The 19037-nt window shown below is 40.2% G+C and overlaps 1 protein-coding gene across 1 annotated transcript in view; it reads left to right on the top strand.

The window, feature by feature from the left end:
• Positions 1 to 12600: 12600 nt before the first annotated feature.
• LOC131681709 (receptor-type tyrosine-protein phosphatase mu) overlaps positions 12601 to 19037 on the top strand; it is a 366805-nt gene continuing 360368 nt past the window's right edge. The window contains exon 1 of the mRNA XM_058962680.1: positions 12601 to 14277. The gene's annotated coding sequence lies outside the window, so the exon portion shown is untranslated. The remainder of the gene's footprint in view (positions 14278 to 19037) is intronic.

The following is a 19037-nucleotide window of genomic DNA, read 5'->3' as shown; positions in this document are numbered from 1 at the left end:
TACGAAGTGGAGTGCCTAACTGGGAAGAGTGTGTATCACAATAACGACAATCACTCATCAATAGTGATATGTCATAGTAGATAGTACACTTAGATTAAGGAAGGGGCATACCACAATAGATCAAAATACTGGTCGCAGTGGTTCGTCTCCAACAAAAAAATGTACATATCAAGGACAAACTAACACGTGCCAGTTCTGTGAGCAAACGGCGCATTGCGGACGACCCTGTACAGAAACCGCTAAGAAAAGCTAATCTACAGAAAGAAATATCATCACTCAGTCGCCAATAACGGTTGCCAAATTTGAGGCTGCTGTTCAAGCAAAGACAACTGCGAAAGCCGCGCTAAGTACCACAAACTCAACAGCTAATATCATCAATGAGGGAGCTAGAGATCAGCAATGACGGAGGGTTCACGCTCGTGACCCGAAAGGGAAAGAAGTTAGAAACATCACCTGATCGCGAACATCAAGGCAGTAACCCCGATGATGACCTGGACATGTGCGAAGAGGACAGAGATACAAATAACCCCCATGATATAGTTGACGTGGTTACAATTATTTCCCCGATACGAAAACGGATTTCCGCGCGCAATGGCAAGTCGCGCGTACGGGATCGATGTTAGCATTAATTGTTTATTAATTTTATCGTTTATATCATGTAAATATATAAAAGACCCACGGCTCCGTGAAGCTAACGCCTTGAGCCGTGCCAAACAAACGAATTTAAAAAAAACTAACTTAGAAAAGTTGGGTTTGAATGTTTCGTTTCCCTATGCTCAGTGACCTAGAGATTCTGTGCTTGGCTAATTGAGTCATTACTCGATACTATGCAGTTGCTTTAGGCTTTGATATTATGTTGTGTAAACTGTTTCGATTTTGACTCTAACTGGCGCCAATTTGGTGTTAGTTTGGTTATGTAGTCTAACTGACAGCAAATTGGTGTCAGTTACTGACGGGTGCGCGACGTTAGGCATAAATACGTTAGGCATAAGTACGTTAGGCATACATACGTTAGGCATAAGTACGCTAGGCATAATGGATGTTAGGCATAATGGACGATTGGCATAATATACGTTAGGCATAATGGACGATTCGCATAATGTACATTAGGCATAATGGACGATATTCCTAATTCACAAAAATATAAGAATAATCGCAAACCTTTCATTATTGTAGGATTCTCAACCTTAAACTCGTTTTTGTCGGTTTAGAAAACACTACGCTGGCTATATATTTTAACGAGAGACAGCAAAAATACCGTCGGTTCTCATGGTAAAGAGGGACAGTCTGTCTTTGCCTTGAAATATGTTGGTAGACTTGAGCGATTCGTAGTAATGCTGCCTAAGCTCGACTCCTGCCAGCAGAAGACAAAAGATTAGTCCGTAAGATTTTAAGCCACTTCTAGTTGTTTTCCGATCTGTATATTTCACATCCTATGTACTATGGTACTATGGCTCTAAATTTTTTTTTTTTTTTCAATTCGTTTATTTGATAAGGCAGGTTTGCGTTAGCTTAAAGGTGCCAATTTTGTTTTGTTTCACATTTTAAATTACTTAAAACTAGGGGCTTACATATTGATTTTTGAAATTAAACTAAGGCTAATTTATAGCTATACATATACACAAGGGGGTAGTATAATTTTCGTAAGATTAGAGGGGTCATTTAGTTTTTATGGCAATATGGTTTGACATTTTTAGCAATGAGATTATTGGAGCAAATAATGTTTAACTAAGGGGGAAAATTTTTACGACTATCTTAAAAGTAGAAATAATTAGAGGGCGTGATTAAATTTTGTAAAGATTCGGAGACATTAATTAGAGTTATTTTACGTGGTAGTAGAGTTGGGCATTTTAAAACGAGATCATATAATATAATAGTTAAAACTAGAAAAGGCAAGAAGAGCTAAATGCTTCATTTATTTGGGGGGGGGGGGGGGGAGGGGGTGTTACTTCTGTGTATAAGAGTCAGGGGAAGTAGGGTGGACAAACATGGCAGGGGGAGAACATTATTTCAGTTTCAGACTTCGGGAGATCAACGGATGGATTACAGAATCAGGGTGGTCTTCATCAGGAAGAATCATGTACTGGGACGCCGGGTGGTCGTTCTCGAGATGGCAGGGGTTTCTCCAGACGATTTCGTAGTGCGGCTCAGATGTTGATCGGCTACATTTCGAATTGTGCGTGTGATGTTCGTGCTTTAGGTCCCGTGTTTGTTGGCTCATTCGACAGGGATGTTTTGTGTCGCCTTGGAGTCGCATCAAACCATCGTGGGTGTATGGTACAGGTGGAAGAGAGCGTTTCTGAGAATGATAAGGAAAAAGGGGCAGTTAAAGTTGGATATTGATGGTTTTTATGAAGGTGTATATAAGGGACATATAGAGGACATCGCGGCTTGCCAACACATCTCGAACCGGGACGTTGGGTGGTCTTCCTCGGGCCCGGAGGGTGTCCATAAGCCGAGACCTGGCGGAACTGTACTCGGTGCACGCCCAGTCTATGTGCTCTATATCGTGATAACCGTCGCCACAAGCGCAGATACCACTCTCCACGAGCCCAATACGTCGGAGATGTGCATCCAGCGTGTAATGGTTCGCCATGAGTCGGGACATCACACGAATGAAGTCACGACCCACATCCATCCCCTTGAACCAAGGTTTCGTCGATACCTTAGGGACTATCGAATGTAGCCACCTTCCTAGCTCCCCATTGCTCCACGAGGTTTGCCAACTTTCGAGAGTTCTCTGATGAGTAATACTGAAAAATTCGTGGAAGCAAATTGGTCTTTCAAAAACGTCACCTTCAATGGCACCCACCTTAGCTAAGGAGTCTCATTGCCCGGAATGGAGCAATGAGAAGGGACCCACACCAAGGTAATCTGGAAAGATTTGTCAGATAAAGCACTCAGTAGCTCCCGTATTTTCCCCAAAAAATACGAGGAATGCTTTCCATGTTTCATCGAGCGAATAGCGTCAATAGAACTCAGACTATCCGAGACGATGAAGTAATGGTCTGCGGGTAATGTGTCAATGACTCCAAGGGTATACTGAATAGCAGCTAGTTCTGCGGCGTAAACTGAAGCAGGGTCACTGAGTTTGTAGGAGTCGGTGAACTTTTGATTGAAAATACCGAAGCCAGTGGACCCTTCGAGGTTTGATCCGTCAGTATAAAACATCTTAGAACAGTCGACTTCTCGGAATTTATTATAAAAAATATTTGGAACCACTTGTGGGCGTGTATGGTCCGGAATTCCAATAATCTCATCTTTCATGGATGTGTCGAAGAAAACAGTAGATTCAGAAGTATTTATGAAATGCACACGGTTGGGATTGTAAGAAGAAGGATTAATATTTTGCGCCATGTAGTCAAAGTACAGGGACATAAAACGGGTCTGAGAATTGAGCTCAACAAGCCTTTCGAAATTTTCAATCACCAACGGGTTCAAGATATCGCATCGAATGAGCAATCGATATGAGAGTTCCCAAAATCGATTTTTCAGCGGGAGAACGCCCGACAGGACTTCGAGACTCATCGTATGGGTCGACTGCATGCACCCTAAGGCGATACGCAAACAACGATACTGAATTCTTTCGAGTTTGATGAAATGTATGTTCGCGGAGGATCGAAAGCAGAAGCATCCGTATTCCATTACCGACAGTATCGTTGTTTGATACAACCTAATTAGGTCTCCTGGGTGGGCACCCCACCACGTTCCGGTTATTGTACGAAGAAAGTTGATCCTTTGCTGGCATTTCTGTTTCAGATACCGAATATGGCATCCCCAAGTACCTTTCGAGTCGAACCAGACCCCTAGATATTTTACTGTGAAGACCTGAGCTATAGTTTGACCCATTAATAGAAGCTGTAGTTGTGCTGGTTCACGCTTCCTAGAAAATACAACTAGCTCAGTTTTCTCCGTGGAGAATTCGATACCCAGCTTAATAGCCCATGCAGACAAATTGTCCAAGGTATTCTGTAATGGTCCTTGTAGATCGACAGCTTTGGGTCCCGTAACAGACACCACGCCATCGTCTGCAAGTTGTCTTAACGTGCAGGAATTGTCAAGACATTCATCAATGTCGTTGACGTAGAAATTGTATAACAGGGGGCTTAGACATGAGCCCTGGGGAAGGCCCATGTAGCTAAATCGTGATGTCGATAAGTCACCATGCGAAAAATGCATGTGCTTTTCCGACAACAAGTTTAGTAAAAAGTTGTTTAAAGTCGCTGAAAGACCATGCTGGTGCAGCTTCTCTGAAAGAATGTTGATAGAAACTGAATCAAAAGCCCCCTTTATATCTAGGAACACTGATGCCATCTGCTCTTTACTAGCATAGGCCATTTGAATTTCGGTTGAGAGCAACGCAAGACAATCGTTCGTCCCTTTGCCTTTGCGAAAGCCAAATTGTGTATCTGACAGTAAGCCATTTGCTTCAACCCAATTGTCGAGGCGAAACAAGATCATTTTCTCGAACAACTTTCGGATACAAGATAGCATTGCGATCGGTCGATACGAATTGTGATCGGAGGCTGGTTTTCCTGGTTTTTGGATGGCGATGACCTTCACTTGCCTCCAATCGTGTGGGACAATGTTAGCCTCAAGAAACTTATTAAATAAGTTCAACAAGCGTCTCTTGGCAGAGTCTGGCAGATTCTTCAACAAGTTGAATTTGATTCTGTCTGGCCCTGGAGCTTTATTGTTACACGACAAGAGAGCAAGTGAGAACTCCACCATCGAAAAAGGTGTTTCGTTCGCGTTATCGTGAGGAGACGCGGCGCGGTAAATCTTCTGTGCCGGGGCGGAATCCGGACAAACCTTCTTGGCGAAATCGAATATCCAACGGTTTGAATATTCCACGCTCTCATTAGTACTGTTTCGATTTCGCATACGTCGGGCTGTTCCCCAAAGAGTGCTCATCGATGTTTCTCTCGTTAATCCGTCGACGAACCGGCGCCAATAACCGCGTTTTTTGGCTTTCATCAAACTCTTCATTCGCTTGTCTAACGTCGCGTACTGTCGAAAACTAGCGGGTAACCCGTCGTTCCGGAAGGTCTTAAACGCGGCGGCCTTCTCTGCGTACACGTCTGAGCACTCTTTATCCCACCAGGGATTGGGAGAACGTTTTTGTATGTTCGCGCCGGGTACTGGCTTAGTCTGAGCTTGATTCGCGCTGTCGAGAATCAAGCCAGCCAAAAAGCTGTACTCTTCCTCCGGAGGAAGTTCTTGAGTAGATTCGATGTTGTCGGATATCGCGGCAGCATAGCTCTTCCAATCGATATTTCGTGTGAGGTCATACGAAATATTGATTGTTTCCAATGGCCTTGAGCCGTTATTGATTGAGACTACGATCGGCAGATGGTCGCTACCGTGGGGATCAGGGATTACCTTCCACGCGCATTCTAACTTTAGCGAGGTCGAGCAAAGGGATAAATCTAATGCGCTTGGGCGCGCTGGTGGGGGAGGAATCCGTGTCATTTCACCCGTGTTTAGAATTGTCATGTTGAAGTTGTCGCAAATATTGTGAATTAAAGAGGAACGGTTATCATCATAAAGGCAACCCCATTCCGTACCGTGAGAGTTAAAGTCGCCTAAAACTAGTCGCGGTGCAGGCAGGGATTCTATGATGTCATGTAGCCGGCGATGCCCAATCGCGGTGTTGGGGGGAATATATATGGAAGCTATGCAAAGATCTTTGCCTTTGGTTGTTACTTGACAAGCGACAACTTCAATACCTGTTATCGAGGGAAGGTTAATTCTGTAGAAGGAATAGCGCTTTTTGATCCCCAAAAGCACTCCTCCATAGGGGGTGTCTCGATCCAGGCGAATAATATTAAAGTCGTGGAAGTTGAGATCTATGTCGGAAGTTAACCAAGTTTCACATAATGCAAATGCATCGCAACTCAAATTATTTATTAAAATTTTGAAGGAATCGATTTTCGGGATGATACTTCTGCAATTCCACTGTAGAACAGTGATCAAATCCGTGACCTCGTTCGATGAGTTAGCCATCGAGGGATACAATCGCTGAAAGGAGGGGCCATTTAGCAGTCAACTGCTTCAAAAATGTTCTTACTGTAGGGAGAAAAGCTAACATAGGGTGATGAGCCTATTTTGGCACCATTATGGAGAGGGTCGCACTATTTTTTGAACAACTTAAAAAGAAGCCATATTACCTATAACCTTTTTCAGAATAAAGTATCAGTGTACTGTTTCTTAAACATCTGTATAATGCTTATTTGGCAGAATTGTCTCAATTTTCAGCATAAATGAAAATAAATGTTCTATTCTGTGCATCTATTCCCACCTGAACGTTCCAATTATCGCCTCATGGGTGTGCCGATTTCCACCTCATCGAAAAACAATCTAGTTGAAACGCAATGCCTCATATTTCATTTGCGTCGATTCTAACTAGGTATCCAGATCATGGACGCCAACGCGTGATTTGTAAAACGAATTATTCTGCTTTTTTCAGCCGATCAAAACAAACGTAAACATTACGCACACGAAAGAAACTCATCAGCTGTTAGTAGAAGAGCGCCCAGAACTGCGCATGCAGGAAATAATCATGCGAAAGTTAACAACTGGAATATAAAGTTCACATCACACATTACTTCCTCCCGATCCAAATTGTATGTGCAGATGAAAATAAAATATCTGCGATCAACAATTAGTTGAATAACTTGAAATAATTGATTACTTATACCTGAAATTGCATAACATTATGTTTTCAAGTTCATGTTTTGGTTTGGCCGCACTGGTGATTCTTTTCTGTATGATGGATGCAAAAAGTTGGTTTTGATTGTGGTAGTGTATCAGCAAAACATGCCAATAATAGGAACCCCCGTATTTAGTTTTATCCTATTATAACACTAGGCCTATTCTAGTGTTTGACGAGTGCTTTTAAAGTGAAATAATCGTAAAAAGGTTCTCCAGCTAAAATAAAGGTATGTATCAGTGCAATATTTAATATATTTGTGCCGGAATAACGAGATATGAGGCGGTAAATGCTGGCTCGAAAGCGTTTATTTTGATAAGCGCCGTTGCGTCCTGTTTCGGTTTACTACGCGAGTGAGGCGGATTAGCAGATATTTCAATAAGGTGATTTTGTTTTAAATAAAAGTTGGATTTAGTGGATAGTTCTGAATACGTATGTGCACAACAAATAAAGAATATAACTTGAGCTTTTTTTGCACACCTGTTTTAGCCAAATCGATATTGTCATTATCTCATATGCTTGGTTCGAAACCAAGGGGTACGAAATAGGGTCACAATAGGCTCTACTGCCATAATAGGCACATCACCCTAAGACTTTTAATAGGATCAGTTATATTGAATGTTTTTATTATCCAGTCCACAATGTCCGAGAGTTTGATAATTCCAGTGCCGCGATTATTCTCGAACTGAAACAGAGGAACACTTGGGATTTTTGATGTTCCGGGAAGTGCTGGGAACTCCTTCTCTGAGTTTATTCCTCCGAGACCAGGAGCTAATTGCTTCGGTTTGGTTGCAACACTTCCAATAGATGTGACTTTCTGAGTCCCGTCAAGGGATACCTTCTGGCCTTTACAACGAACTTTAGGAGAGGAAATGTTCCTCCTCTTCCTATAACTTCTAGGCGCCCTAGTAGATGTTCCCTCTTGTGGGTCATCAGCCTCGCCCTCGATAGGAGGCAAGTGAGCATAGATGTTTGTTGAGGTTGGTGGTGTAGCTTTCTTTAGCATTTCTGCGAAAGAACGTTCGGATCGTCCAGCAAGGGAACGTTTTAGTTTATCTCCGCGTAGTTTGTACGCGGGACATGCCGAGATATCATGCAGATTCTCTGCACAGCAAGGACACTTCTCAGCATTCTTACTGCACGAATCATCTAGATGATTCTCCCCGCATTTTCCACAGCGGGCCTTATTGCTACAATGGGTGGCTGTGTGACCCAATTGTTTACACTTTGTGCAATTCATGACCCGCGGCACAAACAGACGCACAGGCAGACGAACCTTGTGCAAGAGGACGTAATTTGGCAAAGCGGTACCAGCGAAGGTCAACCGATAAGAGTTTGATTGGGGGTACGTTTTTGAACCATCCCCCGCGACTACTACTGAGTGCAAACGCTTGCACTCGAGTATTTTCACTGGCTGAAGTAAGCGGTCTCTGAAACGGCCAACCCCGTACTGCAGCAGATCCTCGCATGTCAAACTGTCATCGGTGACAACGCCTTCAGACTGTACTTTCACAGCTGGAATATACACGTGATAGTCCTTCGTAAAGTGCTCGCAGCAAGCAATATCGTTTGCCGGGTTTGAGTTAGTCAGCACGACCCTCAGCCTGTCTGAGCGGACCTTTTTTATTTCGATCACAGCCGAGAACCGTTCCGTCAGGTCTTTTGAAATCTGTAATAGATTCAGCGATTTTGTTTTGGGCCGAAAGGGCTCTGGATATTGTTTGGGTCGGGGGAGAGCCTTAGGAGTCGATTCGATCTCCATTTGGCCATCCGGGGAGGAAGCCATCGACACCGTCAACGCACGGGGTCAGCACCCGCGCAGACGGGAAAAAGCCGTAAATGTATCAAAAAGGTAGATTTCACTTATCTGTATACTCGTTTCCCACGACGCACCAGTCCAGCTTAAATAGCTGGTTATTGTTCAATCCTCGCTTTACGAACAAAAGGTTGAGGAATGTGGCCTAACGGTTAACACACGCACAAAAGAAAATAAAAGTCCAAACCTCGAAGAGGCAGAGAATGGCAAAATAACCTTGAACGCGGATTACTGCACTGTTCTTTTTCCAACAGACCGAAAACAAAACACTTCTATCTCGATCGAGCGATGCGTAGAGACTGTGGCTCTAAATTTTCATAACTGTCCCAACTTAGTAATCTATAGCTCATTGAAGGTCGTTAAAAAGAAACTGTGATTACATATTAGTCGAAACAAAAAAGGGGTATTAATACAATTGTATCAAAATATTGAAATTGTGAGAAAAATTGACGACTGTTGGTGGGGTTATGTTCGGCTTCCAGTCTTTGAAGTATTTAACAAACGAAATATTTACTTTTCATCCGACATTTCGGCGGCATGTATTGCGCCTGCCTTTTTCAAGGAATTATGCTAGTTACCGTGTTATCGTCAAACACACCTTCGTATATTGGTGCAATAGTCATATTCAGCTATTTTTGCGCATTGCCACTGACTCACGTACGTAGCGGTTTTGTGATTATCCGAAAACGGTCCGTAACGAAGAAACCTATTTTGTGTTCTTTGATGGCTTCAGGAATACACTGATTGATCTGAATAATATCGGAAATAGTCAATATAGAAGTTGTAATATTCGTATATTAATTTAATGAATAATAAAATTCATCATTCTTTCTTTCATGAGCTGTTCTTCAAGGCATATATTTTTTTTGTTTGGCTTTTGCACCATTCATGTATGTAAGAGCTAATTTAAGTTAATGTACGTTATTCATACCTTAACCCCTTCATGCTCATGTTGTTTATAGACATTGCATATTGCAATTAATCTGATTGGATTCCACTGAATCAGTGCTACCAGGGACAGTTTAAGTTGACGACGAAAAACGAAATTTTAATATATCTTCGTGATTTTGCTATATTATTAAAAACTGATAAAACCTATCAATTTAGACTGTCTTCGATTACGTTTTCCACGCACTTTGACTATTGTAATTATTCTAGCAGAATGGTATTGAGCAGAAGGCAAAATTTCAGCGGCTTCCAGCAATGCGAGGAAAGCACCTATCCTTATGAAAAAAGGTTTTTCGTGTTTCTTGACCCCATCCTTTTCAAAGAAAAATAATGTTGGAGCCTTATATGCACTATAAAAAAGATGAACATGAAAGGGTTAATAATCTGGGATTGATTTTAAACAAAAGTGATGAAACTACTTTAGTCATGTGCAATTTTTTGGTTGTGCGCCGAGAAATTTACGCAATCTGAGTATGCTTTTATTTGAGCAAAGATTTCTTCAAGTATATACAGCAGAATAAAATGTTGACCGAGGTTGATCAATTTCCAGTATAATTCTTCAACATCAAAAAAATTCAAACATTCATACTCTTACCATCCGAGGCCATAATCGCAAAAAACCTTTAAGTGATACTTCAACATGATAATTTATGACTATCGTCCATTATGCCAATCGTCCATTATGCCTAACGTCCATTATGCCTAACGTCTTTATGCCTAATGTCTATTATGCCTAACGTACGTATGCCAAACGACCATATGCCTAATAGGGCATTGCAAAAAATTTTTTTGTATTCTCGAAGGCCCTTCCTCTCATATTGTGACAAATGTCAAAGTAAGCTCAGATGCCAAATTTCACATCATTTGGACAATTTTAGACCCCCGCCCACTTCGCTTGATTTTTTTTTAAATTGGTACTATGGGAAAATATGGAGGAAAAATACAATAAATGCTATAACTTTTGAAGTAGCAATCAGAAAATTACAATTTATACCTCTTTTGAAAGGAAATACTCTTAGTATTTGAATGGATATTTTTGCTTCTAGGAAAATACGGGAAAGTAGGGTACTGGGTCATTTTAACCCCAAAATCCCCTATTTTTAATGATTTTTTTGCTCCCTGATGCAAATCATACATATTTTGTAGTTTTTCTAATGTGAAAAAAAATTCAAAAATCGATTGGAGCCTTTTTGACCTTTGTCCGAATACGAGAAGTTGGGGTTAAATGGCCTTTTGTCATTCATATTAAACTTCATCATTTTCTCGTTAATATATCTCTATTTTTCTTCACTCAATTTTCATAAACTATACCTTGTTAAACGTGGAAAATCCTTAGGATTATAATAAATATAAATTCGTTACCGGTAAAATTCAGGAACATCAAATTATCTGACATATAGTGTCGATTTCACATTTTTATCATAAAATCGCACATATTAACTTCATTTAACAACAAAATTCTTATTTAATTTACTACTTTTAGTGTAAAATATACTTAGGGATCACATGAGAAAAGTTTCATTCCTGGAAAAATAGGGGAAGTTGAGGTATTATGACAAATAATGAAAAAAAATTAGATTTGTAGAGTAAATATCAAAAAGTTTGATGTTTCTGAATTTTACCTCTAACGTTTTTATTTTTGTTTTATTCCTCAGAATTTTACACGTTCTACAAGTTACATTTTATGAAAATTGATTGAAGAGTAATAGAGATATATGCATGCGAAAATGATAAAATTTAATATGAATGACAAAAAGTCCTATAACCCCAACTTCTCGTATTCGGACTAAGGTCAAAAGGGTTTCGTTCGATTTCTGAGATTTTTTCACATTAGAAATACTACAAAATATGTATGATTTGCATCACGGAGCAGAAAAATCATTAAAAATATGGGATTTTGGGGCCAAAATGACCCAGTACCTCACTTTCCCGTATTTTGGTAAAACCAAAAATATTCCCATTCAAATACTAAGATTATTTCCTTTCAAAAGAGGTATAAATTGTAATTTTCTGATTGCTACTTCAAAAGTTATAGCATTTAATGTATTTTTCCTCCATATTTTCCCATAGCACCAATTTCAAAAAAATTCAAGCGAAGTGGGCGGGGGTCTAAAATTGTCCAAATGATGTGACATTTGGCATGTGAGCTTACTTTGACATTTGTCACAATATGAGAGGGGGGCCCTTTAAAATTCAAAAAAAATTTTTTTTGCAATATTGCCTAACGTATTTATGCCTAATGGGGTACACCCGTTACTGACGAGTAGAACACGAAACATTCAAATCCAAAAATAATCTGAATAATAAGACAAGTAGAACAAAATCAAAAATTAGCAGAATATTTTTACTAAACTTTTGTGGAGAAACATGTTCATACAAACTTACGTTTTAAACTGTGAAGTCACGTTCTGATTTTTTAAAAACAACTTCACATTGGTCTTAAGGGGCTCCTAACCTCAGGCTGTTTCTTTTTTTTTATTCGGCATCTATTTTTTTATTTGATTTCGGTGGGAGCTTGGGTCCTTCGGGCCCTATGGGGGGCTACGTCCATGGTAGCACAAAAACTAATTTCTTAAGTAGTTTATTGGAAACACTTTTTCATAGCACTACCAATGCAGTGACAGATGTGGATTAAATTGGTTTTCTATGCTTCCCGAATGCAACGAGGAAGCGCATTATTTCACGCATCAGTCTTCCTAGAACGCCAAACCATCCATAAGACGTCTCGTGCATCCTATTTGCATGCATCAACAAATAGCTTAAGTTTTCTACCGTTGAATGAGCAGCACCTCCCCGGGTATCTCAACCAAAGAACCCCACTCATAAGCACTCAATACATACGGTTCAGCATTATTACAATGGTCGGCTTGATTTTCCGGCAGATTTCCCATGCACGCACTCTCACGCTCCGCTCAATGTTGTAACCCGTAAGCATTTTTCTCAGTCAGCTGTCAGTTGAGTGCCCCGGTCCGGTTCTCCGAAATATTTTCCGCTGTGTCTCTGTGTTAGTACCATCCCTAAGATGACTTGTGTGTCGCCTGTGAGCTGTGGTCCATATACCGCGTAAGCATGATCTTTCTCATCGCCACTACGGGCACCGACTGCACATTCAGTAGATCGTGAGTACTGGTACGCGTTGGACGCGAAAATCGTGGAAAATCGCTTCGCCCCGTGATAGTACGTCTGTGCACTTACCAACTACCGCACGTCTCGCCGTCGCCGTCGGGACGGTCTCACTCGAGAAGGAAAAAGCGAAAAGAAGATTGACCATTTGAAACGGCAGTACCAATAACCCAAAAACGGAAGAAGGAACAGGCAGTGTATCCGGTGGACAAGAAAAAAAAGATACGGACCCCACCCCCGATGAGAGGATATCGCCGCTGCATGTAGTTGTTGAGTGAAGTGAAGAGATTATTTTGAAGTATTGCGAAAGCAGGTGGAAAAGTGGAAGATTTTCTAGCCGATAGCCACCTATAATTTTGGTTCGGTTGCATAAAAGGATGTCTCCCGGCTGGACAGTGTGTATGTGTGCTATCCTGGCACAGTTAATGGAAAACATGTAATGTGAATCGGGTGTGAAATACGAAGGACACATCGTTTTCAACAAGAGTTTCTTTTGTTCGCTTGATAGCAGAGGGACACCTTTTTCGGTCCTAGTTAATACCAGTCAATCTCGTCCCCGTGGTTGTACGAAGGAGCCGCGACGCGAGTGGTTAGTTTATTCTCATGGTGAAGATTTTTTTTTCTCAGATATAGCCCCCGAGTCCCCGGGGGGCACATTTGTACCCAGCCGTGTTTGTGTGCTGAAGAGAACCAACCCAAGCAACAGCGGCCACAGCATCATCCTCGTCATTTTCTACTGCTACATCATCGCTAATAGCAACAGCAATAGCAGCTCAATGAGAAGAAAAAGTATTTTTCTATAAATATATTTTCGCCTGTTTTTCACGAATCCTGCTCTGGCACTGAGTCTCGCTTAGGTGGTGTGGTGTGTTTTCGTTTTTTGGTTCATTCCGGCGAACCAAACGAGCTGCTCGCTCACTTTCAAACAGCGTGCTACGAGAGAATATTGGTGCTCCTAAGAAAAGTGCGTGGAAAAAAATTGTATCGGCAGCAGGTGGTGGCGACGGAATTTGCTGGTAGCGGTGAAAAGTGGGGTGTTTTCGTTAGAAAATACATAAGATCCTCGGCTGAAATGGTCAATGAAGTCCAAATGGAAACCTGAAACGATTCCTTGTTGTTTTCTTTTTCGGTTGATTTTTTGTGAGCTGATTGGTTGTTTGAAGAATCAACAAAACATAATTGGCCATATCGGTCCCTGCTTTTAACGCAACGATCAGTGGAAACGAGAAGTGAAACTTGTTGAAAATAAGTGCTTTTTCAAGTAAAAATCCAACGGATACTACCGGGTGCGAGCTGTGCTTTCCGACGATTAGGACGAGTTCCTTATTACCCCACCATAACAACAGGCAACACACAGCTGCAGAATCATTGTCTCCAAAACCCCACAATAATGTAAGCTGAATATTATACGAATACTCGTAGTAAATGTGCATTCGAATGTAAGTAGTGGTTGAGAAGGAATTTTAGGAAAAAAGTGATATTCCATAGCATTGATCGCCCGCGTGTAGCAGCTAAATGGCGAATGAGAGTGAACGCAAAAGCATCATCACGGTGCCGGGAAATTGAAAGTGAAAAGTGGTTTAGTGAAAAATTTTCGTCGATCATCGTTAGAGCCGAATAATTTGATTGGTTGTGTGAACCAGGTTGGATATTGTAGAAAAATAGGTAGCTGTGTAATGTATGTATTAGTTGTAAACATCTCAACAACTATTGATATTTGTGGGGTAACCTTTGAGAGACCGTGATGAGCAGATGTTTTCTGTTCTGAATCGTTGCAATGAACTTGATCACTTATTTTGCGAAATCATCCTGTGTGTTTCAAATGCAGTGACGCACCGCGCCGTGTGGTATCCGTCGATGAATTGAGCCACTGGGTTCCTGCTCCCATATCGTAGCAGGCGGCTGAAAACAAGAGTCACTGTTTTCGGTTCTAGAATCGAGTCGCCCTAGGTTCGCTCTAATGTTTACAATGTCCATGCAAAAGTGACAGTTCCGAGGGAACCTAGAACAACTCTGATCTAAAAACGAAATCAGCATAAGTTAAGGTGTAATTCCGTGTCGAGTACTTAATAACCGGAGGGTCTGTAATATGCGAGGCGCGCACGCAGCATTTTGGGTTTTGCCCTTGCTGTTTAAGCAAATATTTGACGCCATGTACCGTTATTTTCTTCGCAAATCGTGTGAATTAGAGATGGTCGGGTTTCAATTTTTTCGAACTCGTACCCGATCCGAACCCGAGAGCATGAAAATTTAAAAACCCGAACCCGACCCGAGCCCGAAATTATAAAATTTAAAAAACCCGACCCTACCCGAGTCCGAACATTTTATAACTTAAAAACCCGAGCCGGACCCGAACCCAAGAATGAAAATTTTGTAAAACCCGAGCCCGGCCCGACCCGAGAATTTTGAAATTTGAATACCCGAACCCGACCCGAACCCGAAAATTTAAAATTTGAGAAGCCTGATCCGAATCCAACTTGCAAATACGGAGAATCAACCAAAGATCTCGAAGATTTTTAATTCCAAGCACCCGAGCTGGACCCTAGGCTCATCTAAGAATAGTAGAATCACTCGAATCTGAAGTAGCACCATACACACTGAGTTATATCTGCATATGGCAAAACAAATCACTGCCGAGTAGAATCCACATTTATATTTACTATTATTGAACGTCGAATTTGTAATGTTCTGAGAAACTTATAAATCGTCGATATCTTAACCGGAAATTAAGTTAAATCGGCGGCTAACTCATGGGGAAACAGAAAGCTTAATGGTCACAGTTTCCAACAACCTTGCCCGCCGTACATAACCAAAATTTCTAATTTTTTATCAGAAACTATTCTGCCCATGATCGCATATCTGTCCCATAATGATAGGAAATCCCATAGAAAATGGGACAACTAAGCGATCATGGGTAGTATTCCTTCAAGGCAGTTTTATATAATTTGTTACATGTATTAAATTAAGCTATGGCAATTTGCAATTCGTATTCGACAGTTTACATGACGTCACCCACGTTACTGGTTGGAACGATCAAACCTGTATCGAAGGGTATCAATCAAGATTTTCTGACGTGTTCTTGTTGTCACATCATTAGCGTTAGTACGATCTATGATTGGGTATCTAAGTTATTTTATGCATAAGATTATACGGTAAGCGCGCCAATAAAGATGCTTCAACATCTCCAATGGAGCTACCGGAACGACTCCAAACTTTTAAAAATCCGTTAATGGCTTTAACAGAACATACAAAATTTTTGCAATCAATTCCTTAAGTTCGTGGAAATTCATGTATTTTCATGGAGGAATCCGGATCATGCAACATCTCAGCCCGGGAACAATCTGACTGAAAGTGCTTGTTTCATATATGTACCACTCATTTGATAGTGGTGCTATTATACCATCACCATATGAGTGTCATGAACAACGAAACCTGGCGGAAATGAAACTAGGTTTAGGTCTGATGGAACAAAAACAGTTTCTAGAAAATAAATTTGGCTTAAACTATCTGCTTTTTGAAAAATAATGTGCCCTTTTTAAATTTGCCGCCATAATGACACCAAAGTACCACCAAATTTGTGAGTTCAAATCCTTATTTTTCCGTTATAGTTTATTTTAATTGCTAGCAATCTTTATAATAAACCAATTTGATTATTAAACTTCCGTTAAAGCAGGTACAACCTATTTATTTCATTTGACCAACTTAACAGTGCTCGCTTAAAGTTTATTATATCTGTTTTAAAAGCAAAATATCGATACATAGTAAGCGAGAAACTCGTGTAAAATTGTATTACAGTAAGGATCCATTTTTATCAACCCCGTGGTGAATTTTAGGCTGATAAAATCGGGACATTGATAAAGTCGGGACAAATATTTTTCTTTCTTTTTAAGAAACCGAAGCTCTTAATAATTCTTCTTTAGTCCCTAGATATAGCCTCATAACTTTTCTTGATTATTTAGCTTAAGCTTCCCTTAAGGGGGTCTGACAGTGCAAAATTTAAAAAAAGCGTATTTCGGATCTCTAAGATAAGAAAAATATGCACAAGAAAAGATTTGCTCGAATTCAATTTGGTTCGTCTGCTAGTGCCCATCAAACTACCAACTATCAATTTTCATATGAATCTGATAAAATCGGGTCAAAAAGCTGATAAAATCGGGGGTATCTAAAATCGGGGGCTGATAAAATCGGATGATGACAAAATCGGGTCTTCACCGTAGTTCCAACTCTGCCGAATAATAGTATCTGTTATTTGATATAACAAAGCACTATAGCAAAGTAACTAGAAGATACGTTTGGATCGGTATCGTAATTTTTGCTTTTGCGGATGAAAGAGTCAAAACACATTCGTGAATATAATTTGTATATAATATGCAAGACGCATCATTCGATTCGTTATCTTCTGCAGCCCAGGCTCTGGAACATACTTATTTTATATACACGTACAATGCACCAGCTCTACCTGTTCCTTCGACGCCTTCCTGTTTCATCTCCGTTACTGCATATTGCTGTATTTTTGACGTTTGTATTAACGTTTGGTTTTTAAAAAAGCATCGGAATAAATATACTTTTTGACCGGATTTTGAAAAAAAAAATGTTCAAAAGGAAATTTAATAAGCTTTACAACGACGTATAAATGGTCAAAATCGATTTGAAACTACCGGAGTTATAGCAATATGAAGAAAAAAAGGAATTTGAAGTATTTTAAAGACTTGTTCTATATAAAATGAAATATTACATAATTAAATAGTCAAAACACGAATATTTTTAAACATGTTACATTATCAATAATAGTAGAATAAAACTATCCAATTTACTTATAAATTTAGTAAAAATTTAACATATTAAAGCGATTTTAGTTCTGGGGTACGAATGTACCTCACAAAACCGTTTACGTAGAGAAAAAGTCGCCGCGGCCTCAGTATCGGTTTTAAAGTACCTGTCGAAATTTATATTCGATTATAGAAAGTTAAACCGATATTTTCCGATAAATTCCTGTTGACTTGGTTCATTACTAATTATCGTGAAAGATAAATCGCTAAGAGATTTTAGATGTGAAACACGTATTGTTGAATGCTTTCTCATGAATGTTCGTTGAAAAAATTAAATAATTCAGGCAGCTTGCGAATCTGAAGAGACGGAATTTTATGCAAGAATGAAAAAATACAATATTTGAGCACCAGAAAGTACGACGAATTCTAGCGATTCAGGGGTGCTAACATTTGGTATATGTGTCATTCATTCGTATCAAGAAGTATAATTCACTACTACAAAAAAGACTGCGTTTTGTGTATAGACGCAAACAGTGTCATGAAATGGTTGGGTTGTTTTGTTCAAAACCCGAACCCGACCCGACCCCCATAATTTGTAATTTGAAAAACCCGACCTGAGCCCGAAAGTTCAAAATTTCAAAAACCCGGACCCGACCCGAACCCGAGAATTTCAAATTTGAAAACCCGGAACCCGACCCGGTTCCGAGAAGCTTAAATTTACAGAACCCGAACACGACACGAAACCCGTCGGCTTCGGGTCGGGTCCGGGTTTCGGGTCCAAAAACCCGAACCTGACCATCTCTAATGTGAATCTAATTATGATCGTGTCCCATTTAAACCTAATATAACCCGCTACATGCGTTTACATCCGAATTTGCTTGGTGCCCTCTAGTTGTTGTGCAATTTATGTTGGAACTGAAATGTACAGTTTTCTAATCAACAATGGTTAGAATAGCACAACTCAATCTCCAGGATAAACGTACAATAACTATGAATCTATCTCGACTTATGCTGGAAAGTAAAGCATCCATAGCATTGCTTCAAGAACCGTGCTTCCATAAAGGAAGCTTCTATATTGGAATATTAACCCATTCATGCCCATGTTGTTTGTGGACAACAACGTTTTTAAACAGCTATAACTTTTGATTGGGACGAGATTTACTCACAAAAACAAGTAAGGCTCATTAATGTGATTATTGCCTTTCATGTGAGTACTAACAGTTACAAGGATCAGCTCTAGAACTGAAGTTATTGCAATTAGTCTGATTGGATTCCGATGGAGCAGTGCTGCCAGGAACAGTCTACGTTGATGACGGAAAATGATTTTTTCATATTTCTTCGTTATGGTGCAATATTATTGAAAACTGATAAAACTTATGAATTTAGACTGTCGTTGGCTACGTTTTCCACATAATTGGACTATTGTAATTATTCTAGGAGAGTTGTATTGAGCATTAGAAGGTAAAAATTGACCAACTTCTAGCACTGCCATGGAAGCACCTATCTTTACGAAAATAGGCTTTTCGTATTTCTAGACCCCACCGTTATCAAGGAAAAATAGTTTTGAAACCCTACATGCACTAGAAAAAAGTTGGGCATGAAAGGGTTAACACTGCCATCTTTGCTTGCAACAAGACAGGCTTGACTAACCCACGTGAAATGCCTCATA

The sequence above is a fragment of the Topomyia yanbarensis genome, chromosome 2 (assembly GCF_030247195.1).
Source record: "Topomyia yanbarensis strain Yona2022 chromosome 2, ASM3024719v1, whole genome shotgun sequence".
Taxonomy (NCBI): Eukaryota; Metazoa; Arthropoda; class Insecta; order Diptera; family Culicidae; genus Topomyia; species Topomyia yanbarensis.
The sequence above is the reverse complement of the archived record's forward strand: the minus strand, read 5'-3'. Positions and strand labels throughout refer to the sequence as shown.